The sequence below is a fragment of the Halichoerus grypus genome, chromosome 5 (genome assembly GCF_964656455.1).
Source record: "Halichoerus grypus chromosome 5, mHalGry1.hap1.1, whole genome shotgun sequence".
NCBI lineage: Eukaryota > Metazoa > Chordata > Mammalia > Carnivora > Phocidae > Halichoerus > Halichoerus grypus.
In genome coordinates, this window is record NC_135716.1 from 45,066,207 (window position 1) to 45,089,797 (window position 23,591).

General features: G+C 38.5%; 1 pseudogene; it reads left to right on the top strand.

Moving 5' to 3' along the window:
• The window catches only part of LOC118543918 (histone deacetylase 1 pseudogene), a 27,971-nt pseudogene extending 4,630 nt beyond the window's left edge, over nt 1-23,341 (top strand).
• Nucleotides 23,342-23,591: the final 250 nt, after the last annotated feature.

Sequence of the window (23,591 nt, forward strand, 5' to 3'; positions counted from 1 at the left end):
TGGGCAGGAGTTGTTTACTGATTTTGTTTTGTTTACTGGAGTAACAAAAAACGGAAGTAAACAAAAAAAGAGTTGTTTACTGATTTTCAAATTTACACTTCACCTGTAGACGAATCTCCTAACTATGGTTACAAAACATTTTAAATGTTAATCATGATAATGGAAGGAGAAGAGAAAGGTATGGAATACAATATTCTTATGTGACAAAGTAATTGAAACTTATAATACTGCTTATAATTGAAAGAATCATCATTTTAAGATTATTATTTAGTATCACAAAGGTAATTAATGGAAAAGCTAATGATGGTGGTATAATTTATTAGGTATTACAGGTAGGGAAAATTTGAGGTGGTTTAATAAACCCTTAATCGTATTGGCAGGAAGTGAGTATGCAAGATCTAACACTGATTATGTCCAGAATTAGTGGCATAGAAAGAGGAGGGTACCAATGAGCTAAATGTGATTGCCTCTGGGGAGCAAGATTGGGAGGTTTGGGCAAGGAGGGGTTGGGGGTTCATTGCTTTGTGTTCGGCCTGCTTGAATTGATCCATTCATTTACATGACGAATATTTGTTGTGTACCAAAATGTGCCAGGCACAGGAATGAAACAGAAGATTTGGGGACACAGAATATTTTCTACCATGACAATGCCAAAATTTGAAATTGAATATTAGCCTTGTTCTGAAATTTTTTTTTAAGATTTTATTTATTTGAGAGAGAGTGAAAGCGAGAGAGATCACAGAGGGAGAGGGAGAAGCAGACTCGCCGCTGAGCGGAGAGCCTGATGCGGGGCTCCATCCCAGGATCCTGGGATCACGACCTGAGCCGAAGGCAGACGCTTAACTGACTGAGCTACCCAGGCGCCCCCGAAATTTTTTGATTAGGCAATCGATGCCAACCATGTTGTTCCTCCCTTCTCATGCCCTTCCTCTTGAGTTGTCTTGTTTGGACACACACTTTTCAGTCATCTGACACCCATACCCAGTGTTATTTGTTGGTGTTGTGGGGAACCTGGGGATAAGGCAGCAAAGGAGGAAGGTGCTTTTCCTACACCAGTGGGGTGGTTGGTGAGGTCTTAGGATTTCTGTGGAGGTGATTTGTGGTTTTGGAGTTGCAAACTGATGTGAGCTGGAGCAGCAAGCATGATGAATGTATTGGGCAGGCTACCTGGGAGCAGGAATGAGAAAAGCCCTCTCTTTTTCCCATATAACAGAGTCATGCTTCTCAAGCTGACTGCAGCTTAGAATCACATAAAAGCATTTAGAAAACAATGCCCAGGTGTAGCCCCTTCCCTACTACTGATTAAATGAAAAGTCTGGTGAAGGGACTTCAGGCACCTGATTCAAATCATTAACATGGAATTCACAAGCAATGTTCACAAAATTGATCAAGCTGACAAAACAGATTAGAGCTTCAAACCAGTTTTCATCCTGATATTCATACTATAGCCAGGCTGAGAAAGAGCACACTCACTTCTTTGACCCTATAATACATAGTTATAGCGTAAACAGAAAATGTGTAGCTTATATTTAATTAATAAAGTTAACTTATTGGTTAAAAGCCCCCTACACACACATACGAGTTTACAGTTCTCATCTCACCTTTTATTCCTAGCGCCGCCCATGCTGTTCTTTCCAAACATAGCAGAGGAGTCTCTCCTTAGGATTTTGCATTGGCTGTTCCCTTTGTCTGGAACACTCTTCCCACCATATCCACACAGCTAACTCCCTCCCCTTCTCAGAGTCCACTCAAATACCACCTTCTCAATGAGGCTGACTCTGATCACCCTGTTTAAAACTGTAATCTGCCCTCCTTGTCCCAAGGCGGTACTCCCAATCTCACCTTACTCTACTGTTCTTTTTATCATAGCACTTATTACCTTCTAACATATTATATAATTTGCCTGCTTAATGTAACCACTGTGTAATGTTTGTTCCCTCCCATTAGAATGTAAACCAAAGAGAGAGGGTTTTTTCCATTTTTTTTCACAAATGAAACTTGTGTCTGGAACAGTGCCTAACACATAGTTAACACTCAAATATTTGCTGAACTTCAGTGGCCTCTTAAAATATCATTCCATACAAGATATGTGTTTAGCCATGTTACAATAATATGTGTTTGGAGCGTGCCAGCGTTACACTGTTACATAATGTCTTTATGGAGTTGCAAATCTACCCAAGCAAAAGTTCTGTCTCCCAGTGAAGCATGCTGGAAAGCTGGGCTGGGAGTCAGAAAACCTGGGCTTTAGTCTTGTCTGTTAAGTAGGTATGTAATATTGAGCAACTTACCTTCACCCCTCTGAGCCTCACTTACATAATCTGTAAAAGGCGTTTGTTATAAATGAATTCCAAGTTCTCTTCCTCTTCTGTCATACAATATTTTATTACCAAAGGTGAGATGGAAACACAACATTAAGTTCTTGTTGTTTTCTATTTTATTATAAAAACAGTTAAAATATGCACCAATCTCCACATCACAAGTTGAATTTAGTATAGTGGTTAGAAGTTATCCTCCGTGGAATCAGACTGTCCTTATTTTAATCCTTGCTTAGCTGCTCATTACCTATGTATTAAATGAGTTATTAAACATCTCTCAGCCTCAGTTCCTTCTTCTGTAAAAGGAATACCGTAATAGTACCAATTTCAGAAGTCACTGTTATATTTACTGTGAAATTAGATAATCCATGTAAAACATTTAACACAGTGCATGGTTCATGGTAAGGGCTCAATAACTGCTAGTTACTAACTTTTTATGAAATATTCATCTTGCAATACTTTCTGTTTGTGGAAATAAATGAAGACTCATCAGATGAGAAAGGCAAAGGCTATTTTTATTCTGAGCTTGCTGTAGAATGGAGTCGGCCACCACCACCACTTGCATTTTGGCAGACACTCAAAGGAAAGCAGATGAGTGGGAAAGCTTTTAGTGGGAGGGGAAGTTCTCAGGAAGGCCCTGATTGGAGGCTGTTGGCAAGGGGTAGTTCTAGGCAGGCTAGCTAGAAGCCAGGCATCCCATGTGATTAGTTTGGGGTGCATATTTGGCTTTCTCTGTTGGGTACTAAGTCAGAAGCAGGAAGAAAAAATAGGGGAGCTATCAGTTATTTAGCAAGTCCCGGACATTTGGAGCCGATTATTACAGAAGTTATTGTCAGCAGTCTAGCTTCCTGTAAGACTGACATAGCAGCCTGGCTTCCTGAGCTGTTTATTGTAGGTGAAGGGGTTGGATTCCTGAGCAGGTGGCTGCAGGTTTTGGGTCAAAGTTTTATTTTTATATATGGTCTGATCATCATCTGTTTGCATATTCAGCCTCTCAGATTCATAAGAAAACAAGTCAGGATTTAATTTCCTTCACTGAATGTGGCTTTTTAATATCTCAGAATAATATTAAATCTGGGGACAATTTAATTAACTCAATTCATTTGTTTACTTTGATATAGTGGTTTTAGATGTTATTTCAATTAAGAGTCAATTTAGGGGGCATCTGGTGGCTCAGTTGGTTAAGCGTCTGACTCTTAATTGCAGCTCAGGTCATGATCTCAGGGTCATGAGATCGAGCCCCAAGTCAGGCTCCACACTCAGCGTAGAGTTGGCTTGAAATTCTCCCTCTCCTTTTATCCCTCCCCCCCACCTCACAAGCTTGCCCTCTCTCAAATAAATAAATAAATCTTTGGAGGAAAAAAGAGTCAATTTAGTTCCAGTGGGAGATTCTATTTGGATGATGATAGTAGCTAAGCTTTATTTGCAAGGTTATCAAGAATATCGACTGGAGAAAAATGGATTGTTTTAGTTTTTTAATAGATCACTTATTTATTTGATTTAAATATTGATATTTTGTTGATATAAACTTATCCAATCAGCATCTTGCAAAGTACATTACCTTCCATTAATCAGTTTTATACATAAAAAAGGTTTAGAACAAATATAATTATAGATATCCTTTCTACCTTAATCATCCTCTTCAATAATTCTTTGCTCATTAAATCAGAGAAAATTCTAAAATGCCTGGCAAAGTTATTTTTAGAAAGGGACCCATTTCTGACATTTCCCTCCAGAGGCTCTAGAATTTCAATTTATGCCACCAAATAGGATAATTTCATAAAGACATTGACATTATTTTTTACTTTAAAATAGATTTTTGTTATTTTGTTCCTAACTTTATTCTTTTATAGTTTGGGGGGGACTATTTGGCCTCCTTGGTTAATAATATAGCAGTTTTTTTATATGTATGGATCTCAGAATCTTTCAAGTTGCTTAACAATTAACAGTGACTTATTTGAAGATTCTCACTCTTGTTGAACATCCACTGCTATTTTGTATTTATTTCCTATAGATTTGAAAGAAAGGACTATGATGTCGAACACATCACAGATTAGATTACTTGGAAAGAACAGTTGAATTTCCACCATTATATAATTTCTTCTTGATATGTTTCAGTGATAAAAGAAGAGGAATTGCAAACCCGGCATCTTAAGGCATTTAAAAATTATCAAATTATTTTAAAATAAGACAACCTCTATTTATATAATAGTGATATCATCAGATATATAGTATTACTAAAATAACTATCTGTCCTTGTTCTCAATCTTAAAACAGATTATTATAAATCTCAGAAATAAATTTAACCATAAATGTGAACATATAGTTATTTCTAAATTTTATGGTGGAATATGTACCAGTCATAACATAGTTAAATTAGTCATTTTATCAACTGTCTTAACTGCCTATTATATTTCTATAACTAGAATCTTTGATAGGGTTGTTCTTTTGGAAGGTGGCCAAGGAATGTGCTTATTTGCATTTTGTTTTTAAGAACCATAATAGAAAGCCATAAAAACTCATACTAAGTATGCTAGAAATTTAATGTGGCATCCAGAGCTCAGAACTAGAGTTTGGACTCAACTTCTGTAAAAGCGTGTAAAACACATGCGATTCCAGGGAGGGGCAGGAGGATCAATTTTCTTCCCTGTGTAAAAATACTACATATGCAAGATTTAATCGCCAGAGTTAACTCATGAAAGACACAGAAGCATTACATAAACTAATTAAATAAAGACATTTGAAATCTATCCACTATTTTCTTTCTTATGCGTATATATTTTATTGCAGAAAGATTCTGTTTGGCTTGTTTATAAATCTGTCTGCTCGTATTTAATGTACTGTCTCGTTCTTTCATTGTGATTTATATTCTCTCCTTCTTTATAAATATGTCAAAGTATCTTTCAGACTAGATTGTATCCTTTTTTCTAGTCCTTGGTGTGCAAATTCTTCTATTTGTTGTGTCTGCTAATACTCTTTCCAGTGATCGATTTCCTCAAGAAGATATGATGTCTAGCTATAAGTTCATCTCCAGCGGGGGGTGATTTGGGGACTTATGCCACACACTCAGGATGTAGATACCACAGCCCAGTTTCATATTTGCTTCTGCTTAGAAGACTGGATGGGGTCTACCATATCTAGATGAGTTTTAATGAAAATATCTCAGTTGGGGATCATTTGAGCCAAACAGAGAGAATGAAGTTTGACTCTAGAGCTCCCCACAAGCTGAGGCACTAGATTCCTTTTCCACCCAGCTTCCTTGCAGTCTGCTAAGCAGGATCAGTAGCTGTGGTTTTTCTATTTCATGGAAAGGCCAGCTCCTTATGACTCCTGGTCATATGCAGGAAGTTTACAGGTAGGTCTTTTGGCTATGACATGCTTCATGTTTCTCAGAATCCCAGCACCCTGCTCTCAAGCATAATATCTGGTTTCAACATATCCATTAGCTGGGAAGACCTTATAACTTAGCATCCAAATCAGGGCACTTCGAAAATTGGAAGGGGACATTGTTTGAATTACTCAGAAACAACAGGTACAAAGCAAGGCAGTCCTTTTCAAACCAGTACGTGTGTGGTAAACCTATAGTCACTCCAAGGTGTGAGCTATTTTGGCTTCTGCTCCCGCTCACTACTCACTGCCCCACATTTTGCATTTCTTTATTTCTACAGTGTGGAGATTTTCCTGTCAACTTCTAGCTTGACGGTACATCCCAAGCTTCCACTGTTAGAGTTGATCCATGTGTCTGTGTTAGGAGCAAGGGGTCCTTCCAATATCAACTTGTTCTGAAAATTTGTTAATTTCTTTAATATAAGCAAGTCTTCCTGCTCCTTGTGAAATCCAGCTGAGTTTGTTAGCTATTTCCCTATTATCATAATCACACTTACTGGAATCCTGGATATAAAGATGGTAAATAATTTCACCCTTTTTCTCCCTTGAAATGGTTGACTGAATTTTGCCTTATATTATATGGTTTCTGAATGTTCATCATTCCTAGGGTAAAGCAAAATAGTTCTTTTATTTCTCTCCAAAGAATCAGACTAGTATTTTGAACTTGAATTTACTACTGATATGCACGATGCTTAATAATACTTTATTGTTATTTGATGTCTAATTACAGCCAGCAAAACTACTTTGGCAGTAGAATTCACACCTAATTGCTCATTACTCAGAATCAGGATTCCACTCTATGGGAGTGGGACTAGCAAAAGCCAAGAAAGCTCTGAATAGACTGAAGTACAAGAAAACTAACAGAAAATGACACCCACACATGCGAACAAAGCAGGCCTGTTTTTAAATCTGAATTAAGTCAAAACGGGCAGGAGGGTTTTGGCCTGCAGTAGAAATCTAGTGACCAGAACTGGGTCCCAAGGTCGATGATCTGCACACATCAGGCAGAGTCCACACATGTGCTGAGTTTAGACATTCACGGCACAGCCACAAATTAAATGAGGCCAAGTGGGTCATGAGCTCTTAGAGGAGAGGCTATTGGAGCACATTCATTGTGTTCAGTTGCCTCTTCAGTCCCCTATATGTTGTCCATTCCTTCAGACATGCATGTCTTCCTTCCGACAGGATCCTCTGTTATCCTCTGAAGACTCTCCAGGCCCAGGCAGAGCACTCAGGACTGGCAAGGACAAACTTGTTGCCAAGGCAGCAGTTGGCAATGAGCCTCCATTAATACAGCTCGGCTTTATTGCAACTCTGGTAACTGCCTTCTCTACCTCTCCCACTTCTTCCATTCCAGCTTTTCCCTGCTGACCATAATCCAGCTTTTCTTCCTGCTTTATATTTCTAGCTGGGCACTCCTACCATCAGCCCATCCTGATGGGTTTTGTTCAACAAAGCTTTTTACTTTCTTACATTGAGGAATGGCCCAAACCCTATGTGTTACACTTCTTGGCTTCATCTTATGAAGGTATGATTTAGAGCCAAGACCTGAAATAAAATAGAGTCAAAGTTTTATTTACTCTCTTAACAGAAGGAAATATCTTCTTTTTTCTTCTAAGTCTTTTGATTACTTAGAAAAATATCATATTTCTGGGGCACCTGAGTGGCTCAGTTGGTTAAGTGTCAGATACTTGGATTTGGCTCAGGTCCTATTCTCATGGCTCATGGGATCAAGCCCCGCATTGGGCTCGCCGCTTGGCAGAAGTCTGCTTGGATATTCTTTTTTTTTTTTTTAATTTATTTATTTGACAGAGAGATAGCACAAGTAGGCAGAGCGGCAGGCAGAGGGAAAGGGAAAGCAGGCTCTCTGCTGAGCAGGGAGCCCGATGCGGGGCTCGATCCCAGGAGCCTGGGATCATGACCTGAGCTGAAGGCAGCCGCTTAACCAACTGAGCCACCCAGGCGCCCCTGCTTGGATATTCTGTCCCTCTGCTCCTTCCCCCACTTATGTTCTTTCTCTCAAAAAAAAAAAAAAAAGTATCATATTTCCGATTGTGACAATACAGTTACTGCTTCTCTGAGTTTCATAATATATTAACCTGAACATTGAAAGAGAAACTGTACATCTAAAGCAAACACACAGAAATGACATAGAAACACGCCTGTGTATCTCACCTATCTTACATATTTTAACCACACACTCTGGAAAATTCCAATGGGTGTCACTGTTCTCTGTCCTGTCTTTGACTCCCTAGCCTACCTGCACAGGTTAGGATTCCTTGACAAGTCAATTTATGCTCCGTTGAACAAATATTTTCTTTTCTATTTATTTTATCTCAATACTTATCTGTTTTCCTTATCCTGCCCAAATCAAATTGTAAAAGTTATACCTTCACCAAAAATATAAATCTTAAGCCTTTGCAGAGTATTCAAAGTAAGTGGTCAATTTTAACTGCTGTTTAACATCTTACCCTTAACTTTCTGGTGACCTCCAAATGCTAGTAGTTACAGCAATACACCAAGATATTTCTTGTCTTGAGCCTTTGTGCCAGCTTTCTTTTTTCCCTGGAATGACCTTTTTTTTAAAAAAATTACTGAGCAGTATTCCATTATATGGTATTCCATTATAAAAACTACCATAACTATTTACCATTTGATGGGCATTGGAGTTATTTCCAGTTTGGGCTTATCATGGACAAACATTTTTAAAAAAAAAAAACTGTTGTAAACATTTGCAAGCATGTCTTTGTGTAGATGTGTGTTTTCATTTCATCTGGGAAAGACCCAGGAGTGGGATTGCTGAGTCATTGGATAGTGTACCCTTACCTTCAGAAAAAAATTTAGAACTGTTTTCCAACGTGGCTCTATTACTTTGCATCCCCACCAGCAATGAATGAGAGTTTCAGTTGCTCAATATCTTCGACAACACTTGGTGTTGTCAGTCTTTTTAATTTTGGATATTCTGGTAGTATGTAAACTAGCATCTCATTTGGGTTGTAATTTGCTTTTCATGAATGATTAATACTATTGAGCATCTTTTCATATGCTTGTTTAGATTCTGAATACAAGTTCTTTCACAGAGGTTCTCTGTATAAGGTTCCATTCAACTAATTCCTCTCACTATTCCCTGGGGCAAGAAAGATGTGCAATAGTCCCTGAAGCCATGCTGTCAACGCTGGACGGCTTTTCTCCACGTCTCAGGAGAGAGAGTAAGTTAAGCCACAGTTATCTTGGATTTCTCTACCTAGCAGCTGAACTAGATACCAATCCATCATAGTATCTTGCCTGTTTCTTCTTAACCTCCTGAAGAATTGGGTGAATTTCCTTCTAATAGTTGATATCAAAGTCAAAGGAGTTCGACTTGAAACATGAATGGAGTTCTTGGTGGTGGGGAGAGTGATTTGCATTAATGTAGGGGGAGAATTACAAGGAAGAAAATTTTAGTTCAGAACAGGAAAACTTTTTTTTTTAAAGATTTTTGTTTATTTATTTGACATAGAGAGACAGCGAGAGAGGGAACACAAACAGGGAGAGTGGGAGAGGGAGAAGCAGGCTTCCCGCTGAGCAGGGAGCCCGATGCGGGGCTCGATCCCAACACCCTGGGATCATGACCTGAGCCGAAGGCAGATGCTTAACGACTGAGCCACCCAGGTGCCCCACAGTAAAACTTTCTAACAAAGAGCAAAATTGCTCATGTGGAAGGAAACGGCTGGGGAGTTTAGTTCGGTTGTGGGCTGGCATTTGCTAACTATGTGATCCTGGACAACTCGCCTAAACTCTCACATTCTGTCTCCTGATGTATAAAACAGGGATAGTAATTTTTGGTATCTCTACTTCAAAGGGTTTTTGTAAAGATGATATGAGATAACATATGTGAAAGTTCTGTACAAATGCAATAGAATTAGTAGGAAGAGCCATTAGTGATACAAATAAAAAATAGGTGTAGAAAGTAGCATTGGTCAGCATTCAGCGTGCTGCCTCAGGAAGAAGGGCGCTTCCTGCCTCCTGAGGTAATATTCGGGCAGAGGCTGGACAACCAGCCCTTAGCATGTTGTGGAAAGGAATCTGTTGGACAGAACCTCCACCATCTGGTCTTTAATGTTCTTTCCAAGTCTAAGCCTCTGTATCTGCGCTATTGTCAATCACTGTATGCTTTTTCTGGTCCTTTGGCAAAGTGCTACCGTCAGTACCCAAGGAAGCAGGGACACGGTATAAAATAAGAGGTAGTGAGATATTTTAAGTACTCTAATTGTGAAAGCTGTTCATTTAATTTCTACCACCTCCTTCGAAGCACTATTAGTGAATAGCAAGTAGGATTCAACATTAGTCACTTTTAGGAACACTGAGCTAAAGTTGATCCTTGTTAAAAATAAGGCATGGACTTAATTTATGGACACAGACTTCACATTTTGGAATCCTTGGGAGCAAAGATTTCCAGGGTCACTGGTATTTTTCATAAAGTTCTTAGTCTGATAGAAGCTATATCTGAGTAAATCAGTCATCAAGCAGCAAATAAATGCATAAGCTAAATGAATGATGTAATTTATAAAATGAATGAATTTGTAAAAGTATAAATTTGTATTATGCCCAAAGACATGGACAAATATTAAGGGGGGAAGATAGGATATTTCAGATACATGAAGTTTAGTAATTTTTTAAAATTAACATTGTTAGGAATAGACATTTTGGGAGTTATCAAATATCTGGAATGTTTTAAAATCATTTATATTCAAAAAATTTTCAAATATGTTTAAGCTAATAAACTTCTTCCTTTAACAATATATATTTGAATTTCTACTTTAGAAATAATTTGGTCATTACATAAAGTTAAGAAAGGAGTATACATTTCTGTGAAAAGAAGAAAATGGGAATTATAAGAATCATACCACTAAATGTAACCACTGTTAATATTTTTGGACATTCCTTTCTACAATATACATACATATACCCATATAAATACATAATATATACATACATACATACACTTTTAAAATGGGGATCCTGCTTTCATTAAATATTTTTTTGAAAATCATACTGTAATAGTTTCCTAATAGGACACTCTATATTTTATATCTAACATGTTTAACAGTATTCCCTCCCACTGAACATTTGGGCATAAAATGTGGGACTTACTTAATCATCTAAACCAGGAAAATTCCATTCCGAGCTCTTTCATGTGTATTTTATTCCCCAGTGCAATGTAAGTTTGAGTTGGCTCAGATCATTGAGGTCTTTTTGTATCAAATCCAGTTGTCTGCAGACAGCTAGATTGTTGTGGCCCTATCTATCACGGTCCTCCACCTCCTAGCCAAATATGGCCATGGTCTGACAGGCAAGTCTTCCAAAGCAAGAGGGGAAAGCAAACCATGCTGCGTTCTAATGGATGCCACACACTCCCAGATTGTATTAGGCATCAGGCTGGTCACTGCTTTTTTTTTTTTTTTAAAGATTTTATTTATTCATTTGAGACACAGAGATACAGAGAGAGAGAGAGAGAGAAAGCATGAGCAGGGAGAGAGGCAGAGGGAGAGGGAGAAGCAGGCTCCCCGCTGAGCCAGGAGTCCGATGTGGGGCTCGATCCCAGGACCCTGGGATCATGATCTGAGCCGAAGGCAGACGCTTAACCATCTGAGCCACCCAGGCGCCCCTGGTCACTGCTTTAAGAGGGATGTTCTTTTAAGGTAAGTAATTCTTTACCAGAAGTCTTTTTTTTTTTTTTTTTTAAGATTTTATTTGACAGAGAGAGCACAAGCAGGGGAAGGGCAGAGGGAGAGGGAGAAGCAGGCTTCCCACTGAGCAGGGAGCCCGATGCGGGACTCAATCCCAGGACCCTGGGATCATGACCCGAGCCGAAGGCAGATGCTTCACCGACTGAGCCACCCAGGTGCCCCTTTACCAGAGGTCTTTATCTGGAATCAATCTTGGATGCAAGAAGTTGAGGATTCAATGTTGTACTTTCTACAGAGGATATTTTAAGAAAAACTAATTTGATCTGAAAATGTAGACTCAGAAACACCAGCTGGATAAAATTGTAAAGGAAAAAACTTAAGAATCCTATGTCCCTTACATTTTAGGAAAAATCAACCTCATAACTATGTAAATAAGACAGATCTTAATGGCTAGCTAAGCTAGGCCAGCAACATAACAATCCTAATGAAAAGTTAGAAATGCAGTTGGTAATACGAACACAGAGGGCTAGGTGGGCTGGGAACCAGGACTGAGGGAGAGGTTCATGACCTCCCTTTCCCACAGCCCACAGCTGTCTTCTTCATTCCTCACAGAAGTTGGATGAGGCCTCTACCATTAGGACAAAGACTGGGTTCATACCACGAACCTATAGCCACTTCCAAATAACTTAAATGTCCCACACTCAGACCCAGAGAGTGCAGAGCTACGATTCTAAGACTTCTTCCTCAGATGAGCCTTTAATGTGGAAGTGAGCCACATCTTAAGATGCTGCTGCCCCTTAGATATTTTTTTATTTTGTATTTTATTTTATTTAAATTCAAATTAGTTAACATATAGTGTATTATTAGTTCCAGGGGTAGAATTTAGTGATGCGTCAGTTGCATATAACACCCAGTGCTCATGACTTCAAGTGCCCTCCTTAATGCCCATCACCCAGGTACCCCATCCCTCTACCCACCTCCCCTCCAGCAACCCTCAGTTTGTTCCCTAGAGTTAAGAATCTCTCATGGTTTGTCTCCCTCTCTGATTTTATCTTGTTTTCTTTTCCCTTCCCTTCCCCTATGATCCTGTATTTTATTTCTTAAATTCCACATATGAGTGAAATCATATGATTTTTGTTTTTCTCTGACTTACTTTACTTAGCATAATACACTCTAGTTCCATCCACATCATAGCAAAAAGATTTCATTCTTTTTGATGGCTGAGTAATATGCCATTGTGTGTGTGTGTGTGTGTGTGTGTGTGTGTGTGTATTACATCATCTTTATCCATATGTCGATGGACTTCTGGTGCTGCCCATTAGATATTATGTTAATTTGATGAAAGCAGTTATAAGCAAGGATGCAGAATGTGTGACTGGCATGATTCTAAGGGGTCAATGGGCGAGAATAAGGAAGGGGGCACATAATAATTAACACAGAATACTTGTCAGGCACGTCTAAGAGCATTATACATACTAATCCATTTAAACCACATAGCAATACCAAGGAAATTTTATCATTATAAAATATATTTTATTTCTGATTATATTATGCTAAGTAATTTTTGCCTGTCAGTCATTAGACACAAGTGAAGCAGAGGAAGACCTAATTCTTGATTGTATTGAGTTGCATCTTGAATAGGGAAGCATGTAAAAAGTAGTTTAAGAAGGGCGGGTAGATAACTGCTTAGAGGGGAAGGAAGACCTGAACAGCTCCAAGTTACCAGGCTGCTCCTTTACATTCTGAGAGTGGGTGGGTTTTGGCTTGCAAAAGGTGAGTGATTACCTTTTTACCCTCTACATTTAGTGCCTTTCTAGAACAGCTGCTTCCCCCAGGTTATTCCCCTCTTTTAGAATGTCACTGGCTACTGGCTGAAAGTTTAGATAAGCAATATAAACTAGAAGCAAAAATGTTGACTTTTACTTACAAACAAATCAAGAGATTAGAGAATGCTATTACATGGGAGGCGAATAAAAGCAAACACTGACAGAGGCTTCCAGAATGCTTCACATAGATTAACACATGGAATCCACAACATGGCCCTGTGAAAATCCCCACACACAGCACAGGGAGGTTAAATAATTTACCCAAGAACACAAAGCTCAGACATGTTGAAGTCATGATTCCAACCTTCCAAGTCTGGATCTCGAACCCACACCCTTAATCACTGTTCCCTGAGAAAATCAGTTCTCTGCCCACCCAGATGTGAACGCTTGAACACGTCACTGCGTTTGTTTCTCTGTTTTCCTCTCCTTGATTTACCCCCCTTGGTAAGTCGTTTGAGAGTGAAAAATGATATAACATATGTGACTGTGTAAATAATACTACAAGGTGTTGTTTTTCATTGTTTTCAGCGTAAAGCTCTAGCAGTTGGGAGATCTCCCTTAAAAGCCAACATTGTATTGGTACTTCCTTTTACTCCTGGAGGAACTGCGGCACTGACTCTGCAGCTGGCTTCAGTGTCTACCTCACAATGACACCCGGGAGGTGAGCACTGGGCTGGAGATCCCTCACCGCTCCGATCTACTGAAGGGGCAACTCTAAGTGAGGTGACGCATGGTGCTGCAGCCAGCGTGAGGAGCGTGGTTATGCCCTCTCGGTTCTGTGCTCTTCTTCTCCCGGTTGTTTTTATTTTATTTCATTTATTTATTTTTTTTATTTTTTTTATTTATTTGACAGAGAGAGAGAGCACAAGTAGGCAGAGCGGCAGGCAGAGGGAGAAGCAGGCTCCCCCCTGAGCACAGAACCTGATTCGGGACTCGATCCCAGCACCCTGGGATCATGACCTGAGCCAAAGACAGACACTTAACCGACTGAGCCACCCAGGTTCTCCTTAATTTTTGTTTTAATTGAAGTATAGTTGACACACAATATAAGTTTCAGGTGTACAACATGATTTGAGAAGTATATACATTACAAAATGCCCACCACATTACCTGCAGCTTCCGTCTGTCACCATACAAAGATATTACAATATTATTGACCAGATTCCCTATGCTGTATACTTCATCTCCTGGTTCTTTTTATTTATTTTTTTAAAGATTTTATTTATTTATTTATTGTTGGGGGAGAGGGAGAGAGAGAGAGAGCTCAGAAGCAGGGGGGAAGGGCAGAGGGAGAGAGAGACTCTCAAGCAACTCTGCACTGAGCAGAAGCCCTATGTGGGGCTCGATCTCACGACCTGGAGATCATGACCTGAGCCCAATCAAGAGCTGGCCACTCAACCTACTGTGCCACGCAGGTGCCCCAGTACCTCCTGGTTTTTTTTAAATAGGTGTCCTGAGAAAAATAAAAAATTAAAAAAAAATAAAAATAAAAATAAAAAATAAAAATAAATAGGTGTCCTGGCACGTCTGAGTGCTGGGGCCCCTGTCTTTGACCTGCTGTGCCACACGCTAGGGCCCAGCAATGGGGAGAGATGGTTCAGTTGTGCGGATGGCGCGCGGGGTGGGGAAGGGGGGGAGGGAGTACACTGGGAAGGAATAATCTAGAAGCACCACAGATATAACTTCTGCTCTTGACTGTGATTAACTCACTCAGTCAAAAGCAAAATCACAGCAGTAAGCATGTGAATCACAGAAAAGTCCCTTAAAAATCGTTTGGCAATTGGTATAACACTAAAGATAAACAAAAATTAAAGAATATATGTTTAAACCAGAATATTAACCTAGACCAAAAAAAAGGAGAAGATGACCCTACCTTCTTCCTGGTCACATGCCTTCTCAGTTATTGTAACAGTTCTGACAGAGGAAATGAATTATCATAAAATAATAACCAGACCTCCTCCCAGCCAAAGGAAAAGATAAAACCTTCTAGATTCACAGTTTTCATTGTTCTTAGAATTTAAAACTTTTGATTAACATTCTGATGATGAGATTATCTATTTTTTAGGTAGTTTCATAAATAAAACTATAATGTATATAATTCTTTTTTATTTTTATTTTTTGTCCATTTTTCTTTTTTTTTTATTATAATGTTATGTTAATCACCATACATCATTAGTTTCTTATTAAGGCCTAGAGTTGGTTTTTGAACATTGAGAAAAAGCATAAACCCAATATCCTGGCATAAACAATTATTCTTTAATTTTTCTTATTTTTAGTGTTATATTAATTGTTAAATTTTAAATGATTCTTCTATGATTCACATGTTTACTGCTGTGATTATTTTTGACGTTCACTATGGTTTTGGTTCCTGTGAACTGAGATTACATTGGACAATTGAGGCTTTTTTCAGACTGTAAAAATAAAACATTTGCAACAGTCAAATGTGAGGAAGACATACTGTTTCTATTTTGGAGAATTCCGGTAGTATTGGTCCGGTTTCTTTTTTCTAAAAGACAAAATATACTTCATTGTTTACTTACCCATAACCATCCCAGTTATACTATTTGGGGCAGGGACCGTGGACCTTGGGGAGTGTGAGGGATATGAAATCAGGGCGAGTTTGGGAAGTAACATAAATGGCTCTAATAATATATGCAAGCTCTTAGCATTTGATTCTATTTTGGAAAAAAACAAGTTTAATTCTAAAGAAAAAGCTTGTCATGTGTTAGCTGAGTTCTATTTAAAGATCCTGGTATTTTTAATTATAAACATAGTTCTCTCTGCTTCTATGGTCCTCAGCCATATGAATATGTTGTGCAGAGAGAAGACCACCAGATGCAAAGTCAGTAATGTAATAAATGGATTAAAAATACAGAAAGTAAGTTGTCTGCAGATAAATCAAATAAAGTATATTAATACAGGTTCACCACCCCTTATATGAAACTCTTGGGTTCATATGTGTTTCAAACTCTTTTTTAAACATATGCCTTTTATCAGGCACATAATAACTTTATCAGGGTTTGAGGAAGCACCCTATAATCAAACCCATTAATATGTTTACAACAAAATACAGAAATATTCACACTACGTGAAATAAATAAAGACTATGAATAAGCTCACATCATTTCGGGCAGGTTTTGCTGTCTGATGAGTTTACACCAAAATTAGGAAAAAACATTTAGTCTTCAGAATTTTTGCATTTTGTAATTGAAGGGACAATAGACCTATAAGGATGCCACAAGGCAAAATATTATATTTTTCTCTAGTTATAATCTGTGTGATGTCCAAAATAAAACACATATTTTAAAAGTTACTGGGGTTTTTTTTAGTGCAAATTCATTAAAAGGGGGAAGAAATAAATGTCAAATTTATTTTTTCATCCAATTTCAGATATGTTGAAATATCTTAGAATAAAAAAATGCAAAGTTATCTGGTATTTTTGTAAATATTGACATTTGAAGTAGAGCTGTCATACTGCTTTGTAACAATGTTTCTAATGAACTCTAAGTAAAATATTAGACTGATATCTACCATTATCCACTTTACAAATACACAAATTATTATGAAATAATATGGTGTCTGAGATTTGGCATAAAAATGCTAGCAAAAAAAAAAGAAGTGGGGGACAAATGAAATAAGATTGGCAAAATATTAGTAATTGTTGAAGCTGGATAATGAGGGTCCACTAAATCATTCGATTTTCGGATATATTTGAAAATTTCCATAATCAAACGTTTTGTTGTTGTTGTTGTTTTAGTACAGATGAACAAGTTCCCCTTTAGCACTCTTAAATATATATATATTTTAATTTTATTTCTTTGTCAGAGAGAGAGAGAGCACAAGCAGGGGGAGCGGCAGGCAGAGGGAGAAGCAGGCTCTCTGCTGAGCAAGGAGCCCCATGTGGGACTCGATCCCAGGATCCTGGGATCATGACCTGAGCTGAAGGCAGATGCTTAACCGACTGAGCCACCCAGGCTTCCCAGCACTCTTAAATATTGTGTAATTCTCTTTTCTCTTTGAAATTGCTTTACCATTCCACAGTCCCTACATACTTTTATCTTCATGTAATTTTTAAGCTCGAAAATCTTGATCACCCTATCATACTTCTCTGCAACAATAGTCATATAAAGTGAATTTTGAAAAGTTATTTTCTATGATCCTAAAGCTCTGAGTACTACAAATGTTTCCCCATTTGAGTTTTTAATACAATCATAATTTGTATATAAAATAAATATATTACATAAGATGTATGCAGTTTTGATAAATAAAAGCTAAAATATTTTAGATTTACACATTTTCAGGAGAGATGGAACTGTGTTTTAATTTTTTTTAAATCAGTGTACCTCTATGAGATGCATATTATTAGTTACTAGAATGAGACAAGGTTCTAGTCTCATCAGTTCTATTCCCATTTTCAGGAATATGGAATATTTTGAGATATCCCTACTTTTTAATATTTATATATTTAGTGCTGAGAAACTGTTTATATTAGAAAATAGATACAAATGTGAAAAGTTTGTAGTAGCAATGTCATTTTGAAGTCTTTCCAAGTCATATACACATAAAAACTCCATAATGATCTATTATTAAAAAAGACCTATTATTAAAAGTTATTTTAAAATCTATCAGCTGACAAGTTAGATTAGGCTTTCCTTCACTTCTGATGAAAGCAAATAATTAGAAAACAGCTCAAAAATTAGCATCAGAATAATTTACTTTCATTCGAATAGTCATTAGAATAATTCACTTTCTCAGCACTAACGTCAATACTTCCAATTTTCCCTTTCCTTTGCCACCTTAGAATTGTTCATACCTGAAGCATGATAGACTTTTGTGAAAAAGGAGATGAGCCATTATTAAGATCTCTTGGGAAAGAGTGGAGATAAAGATCTGACCAATAATTCCCTTAAAATATCCACATCATCTTATCTCACTCTTTTTGAATGAAATTTAAGAAGTTACAAAAAGTAATATAGGTTGGTTGGGAAAAAAATGGTCAAATGAAATAGATGTTTATAATGTTAATGTTTATAATGTTATTTCCTCACCCCCAAATGTGAGCTCAAGTTTAAATGCCTGATTGGAAACTGGGGAAAAGGCCTACTCAAAATTAAGAGGCAAACCTAGTATGAAATCTGAAATTCGAGAAAGAACAGAGGACCAGAATTAACCATGGACAAAAGAAAAGAGTTCTTCACAGTAAACATTTTTCTTCTTTTAAATTTCTGCTGAATTCTAAGTTTCCATGGTGGGGAGTGAGATAGTTTATTCCAAAAGGCTAGGTTGGAGTAGAAGATGCAAATGTTCATGAATTGAGCTTAGCTAAATTCTGTAGATGTATGCCAAGATAAAAACAACAAACAGGTGAAGAGTTAGAGATTAACCAAAATCTAAGAGTCAAAAGTGAGTTATCAAACCTAGGCTACTGAATCAATAATCTGGGGCATAGAGAAGGAGCAGACACAGTTGATTTGGAAACAAATAGGGAGGATATGGATCGGAATTCCAGTGAGTGATTTATCTTCTAGAATCAGAGTACTTTCTAAACTCTAGAGACCTCACAAGTGTTTATTTGTATCTTGCTTTCATGAATGGCCTGGGGCACAACCAGGGGTAATTTGTCCTGGTTTAATGGATTTTGACAGAAGTAGAATTCTAATAATTAAGAATCTTATCGCCTTGGGTTAAAGCATCTTGAATAGCTTTCTGTTAAAGTGTAAATGTGCCTGGAAAGGATGAATTATCAATCCTTAGCTAGAGTGAAATAAGGAGCCTTTTTAAAAAATTTATTTGTCAGAAAGAGAGAGAGAGAATGAACACAAGCAGGGGGAGTGGCAGGCAGAGGGAGAAACAGGCTCCCTGCTGAGCAAGGAGCCCACATGGGACTCAATCATAGCATTCTGGGATCATGACCCAAGCCGAAGGCAGACGCTTAACCAACTGAGCCACCCGGAGCCCTAAAACAAAATGTATGGTGGTGTTTCCCCCATTTGTCAAAATTTATTGTGTCCTTAAAACTGGCTCAATTTTATTGTATGTAAATTGCACCTTAATAATTCAAATGAAAAAAATCAAGCAAACAGAATGTTGCATCTTTCAGTTTTTAGGGTTGGAAGAAGAATTTTCAATTGAGGAAAAATTGGACTGAGTGGTTTTCAACTCTGCTTGAGTTTGACCTTCCCATTGAAATTTTCTCCTCAGTTTCTACCCACTCAGCACTTTTTGAGGAATGTGTTGCTCTCACTTCTTAAAATGTTTCTCTCTTTTGACTTACAACATATTTTCATTTAAAAAGTTGGAAATGATTAAAAATTATCAAATCTTAAGGAATTTAATGTTTCTTTCGTATCTACTTTTCCCTACAACTCTCTCCCCTCAGATGTAACCATTTTTAACAATTTCAGTTTTTATCCTATCACACCTTTCTTTATGCAAATTCAGATATACATATCTTTTTTTTAACCAAATTGTATCATGACTAACATATTATTCTGAAACTTGCTTTTTAATTCAGTGACATATCACGTGTATCTTTCTACTGCTTATACATCCACTTCATTATTTTAAGTCTGAATTTTATTCTAGTGAAAGAATGTATCACAACTTTTAAAACCAGTCCTTAACTGATTTACTTTAAATTTGTTCTAATTCTTAACAATTTCAAAAATGCTACTAAGAATAGTCTTGAGTAACTATCCTTGCCCATTTTATATGAATATTTCTGCTCGAGAGATACTAAGAAATGGATTTACTGTGGCAGTGGATATGTGTATTTTTACTTTTTTTTTGATAAGTATTATTTTATACTCCTAAAAATAATATATAAGAGTATCCTTTTCTCCACTGTGATGTTTTGAATTTTTGCCTATCTGATAAATAAAAGTAATATCTTACTTTAATTTTCATGTCCCCATTCATTAGTAAGGTTAAATATTTTAAATTATGTTCACTGGCCATTTGTATTTATGTTCCTTCACTTGCCTGGTAAAGGATCCCAGAATATGCCACTTTGGCATATTGAATATTTTAAATTAAAGACACTTAAGAGGGGCACCTAGGTGGCTCAGTCGTTAAGCATCTGCCTTTGGCTCAGGTCATGGTCCCAGGGTCCTGGGATCGAGCCCCGCATCGGGCTTCCTGCTCTGCGGGAAGCCTGCTTCTCCCTCTCCCACTCCTCGTGCTTGTGTTCCCTCTCTCGCTGTGTCTCTCTCTGTCAAATAAATAAATAAAATCTTTAAAAAAAAATAAAGACACTTAAGAAACAGCAGGTTCAAGAAAGACACTCCAACCCTCTTTTTTTCCCTGAAAGCAGGAGATAAAATTCCCATGTGATAAGTACCCTTCCTATACCAGAAAGAAGGAAGACATTCTTACTATCAGAGATGGGGAATTTGCGGCCAATAATCTGTACAAATAAACCTTGTTAAACTAACCCTTATCTTCCTACTTACTTCTTCACAATTTACTATTCTTAGCCCACATTCCTTTGTCTTGTCAATTCTTCACAAATGGGTTGTTTCTTTGTCTAAAGAGTATAAAGCCTCCCTGCTCTGGTCATTTCTCTGAATCTTCATTCTCTTGTGAAGGCTCTCCCATGTACATATAAAAAATTTCATGAATTTGTATCCTTTTCTCCCATTAATCTGTCTTCTACCAATTTAAGTCTTAGGCCCAGCTGGAGGTGCTAAGAGGATAATGGAGAAAGTTCTTGCCCTACACTGGTCATATCTGTAACTATTTTTTTCAATTACATTGCCTATAGGAGCAATTTGTTTATAAGGGATATAAATCATGTGTCTTACAAGTTGCAAATATTTTGTTTAGTTCTTGTACCTATAAAACAAGAGACTGGAATTTTGCTTGGCTTTAGGGGAGACTTAATACTTTATTACAAATTGGGAATTTAATGGTTTAAATAATGGGTTTCAAAGTACTTCTCGCTGCCACTGACCGCCAGTCACACTAAATACCTGGCCTGAGGCTGAGTTTCTCTCTCTGTTAACTAGGGATAATAATAACCTAATGCATGAAATCCTGTTTGATATGGTGTAGATGGTTCTGGAGATGCTCAAGAAGTGAAGTTATTTTGGCTGGACGGACTGACTGAGGGGAGGGATGGGAGGCGAGCAAGACTCAGGGCACTCGGAGGAAAGTCTATTACTACCACGACGGGGATGTTGGAAATTACTATTATGGACAAGGTCACCCAATGAAGCCTCACCGAAGCCGCATGACTCACAATTTGCTACTTAACTATGGTCTGTCCCGAAAAATGGAAATCTATTGCCCTCACAAAGCCGGTGCTGAGGAGATGACCAAGTACCACAGTGACGACTACATTAAATTCTTGCGCTCCATCCGCCCAGATAACACGTCCGAGTACAGCCAGCAGATGCAGAGATTCAACGTCGTGAGGACTGTCCAGTATTTGATGGCCTGTTTGAGTTCTGTCAGTTATCTACTGGTGGCTCTGTGGTGAGTGTTGTGAAACTGAATAAGCAGCAGACGGACATCGCTGTGAATTGGGCTGGGGGCCTGCACCATGCAAGGAAGTCTGAGGCATCTGGCTTCTGTTACGTCGATGACATCGTCTTGGCCATCCTGGAACTGCTGAAGTATCACCACAGGGTGCTGTATATCGACATTGATATTCGCCACGGCGATGGCGCGGAAGACGCCTTCTATACCACAGGCTGGGTCATGACTGTGTCCTTTCATAAATACGGAGAGCACTTCCCAGGAACTGGGGACCTACGGGATATTGAGACTGGCAAAGGCAAGTATTACGCTGTTAACTACCCGCTCCGAGATGGGATCCATGATGAGTCCTATGAGGCCATTTTCAAGCTGGTCATATCTAAAGTGATGGAGATGTTCCAGCCCAGTGCAGTTGTCTTACAGTGTGGCTCCGACTCCCTGTCTGGGGATCGGTGAGGCTGCTTCAATCTGACCGTCAAAGGGCAAGCCAAGTGTGTGGAGTTTGTGAAGAGCTTCAACCTGCCCATGCTGATGCTTGGGGGAGGGGGGGCTACACCATCCGCAACGTGGCCCGCTCCTGGACGTATGAAACAGCCATGGCCCTGGACACAGAGATCCCCTTTGAATACTTTGGACCAGATTTCAAACTTCACATCAGTCCTTCCAATATGACGAACCAGAATACCAATGAATACCTGGAGAAGATCAAACAGCGACTGTTTGAGAACCTGAGAATGCTGCCCTATGCACCTGGGGTCCAAATGCAGGTGATTCCTGAGGATGCCATTCCAGAGGAGAGTGGCGAGAAGGACGAAGAAGACCCTGACAAGCGCATCTCAATCTGTTCTTCTGACAAACGAATTGCCTGTGAGGAAGAGTTCTCGGACTCTGATGAGGAGGGAGAAGGTGGGCACAAGAATTCTTCCAACTTCAAAAAAGCCAAGAGAGTCAAAACTGAGGATGAAAAAGAGAAAGACCCAGAAGAGAAGAAAGAAGTCACAGAAGAGGAGAAAACCAAAGAGGAGAAGCAAGAAGCCAAAGGGGTCAAGGAGGAGGTCAAGTTGGCCTGAGCAGACCTCCCCAGTTCTGGCTTCCTGCCAAGTTCCCCACCTTTCTCCCACAACCCCTCAGATTTTATATTTTCTATTTCTCTGTGTATTTATATAAAAATATATTAAATATAAATATCCCCAGGGACTAGACAGGAACCAGGGCCCTGAGCCCAGGGCACATGTTATGAGTGAGCTTTTCTAGTGGCTGCCTTGCCACCATCCTTCCCCAGTTCTTAATTTTGAACCATAAAGGGTGCCGGGTCTGGAAGGCATACTCTTAAGCAGCCATGGGACAAAAATCCTGAAATGCCAAGTGTCTGCTTAGTAGCTTTGGAAAGGTGCCCTTACTGAGCATTCTAGAAGGAGTGGCTGGGTCTTCAGGGACCCCCCCCCCCCCCCCGCCAACAGGCTCCTTAAGGTAACAGCCATTTTTAGATTGGTTCTGTTATCGTGCCTTCCCACTGGCCCCGTGTGAGCCAAGGAACTCCCACTGCCTGCCCTCTATCCTCGCCCAATTCTGCGGGTGGAGACTGGTAGTCTAGTACCCTTTTTGAGATACTATTTTCATTTTCGTGAGAATCTTTGTAATAATAAAATGGTACATTTCTACATCCTCCTAAAAAAAAAAAAGAAAGAAGTAGTTATTTTGTTGTGCATTTTTATTATTTTGGTCTCCAGAACTTCCAGATACTGCTTCATCTTGATTTGAACTCAACTGTTAGTTTGACAATTAAAGAGACACAATTTTAGAAAAACTCTTAATATATTAGTTGTGAAGGAGTTGAAGCTAAATCTGTTATGTTTTCCTTTACTATAAATCTTTTCCTAAATAGTTTCATGTTAAAACATTTAATGTTTAAGTAT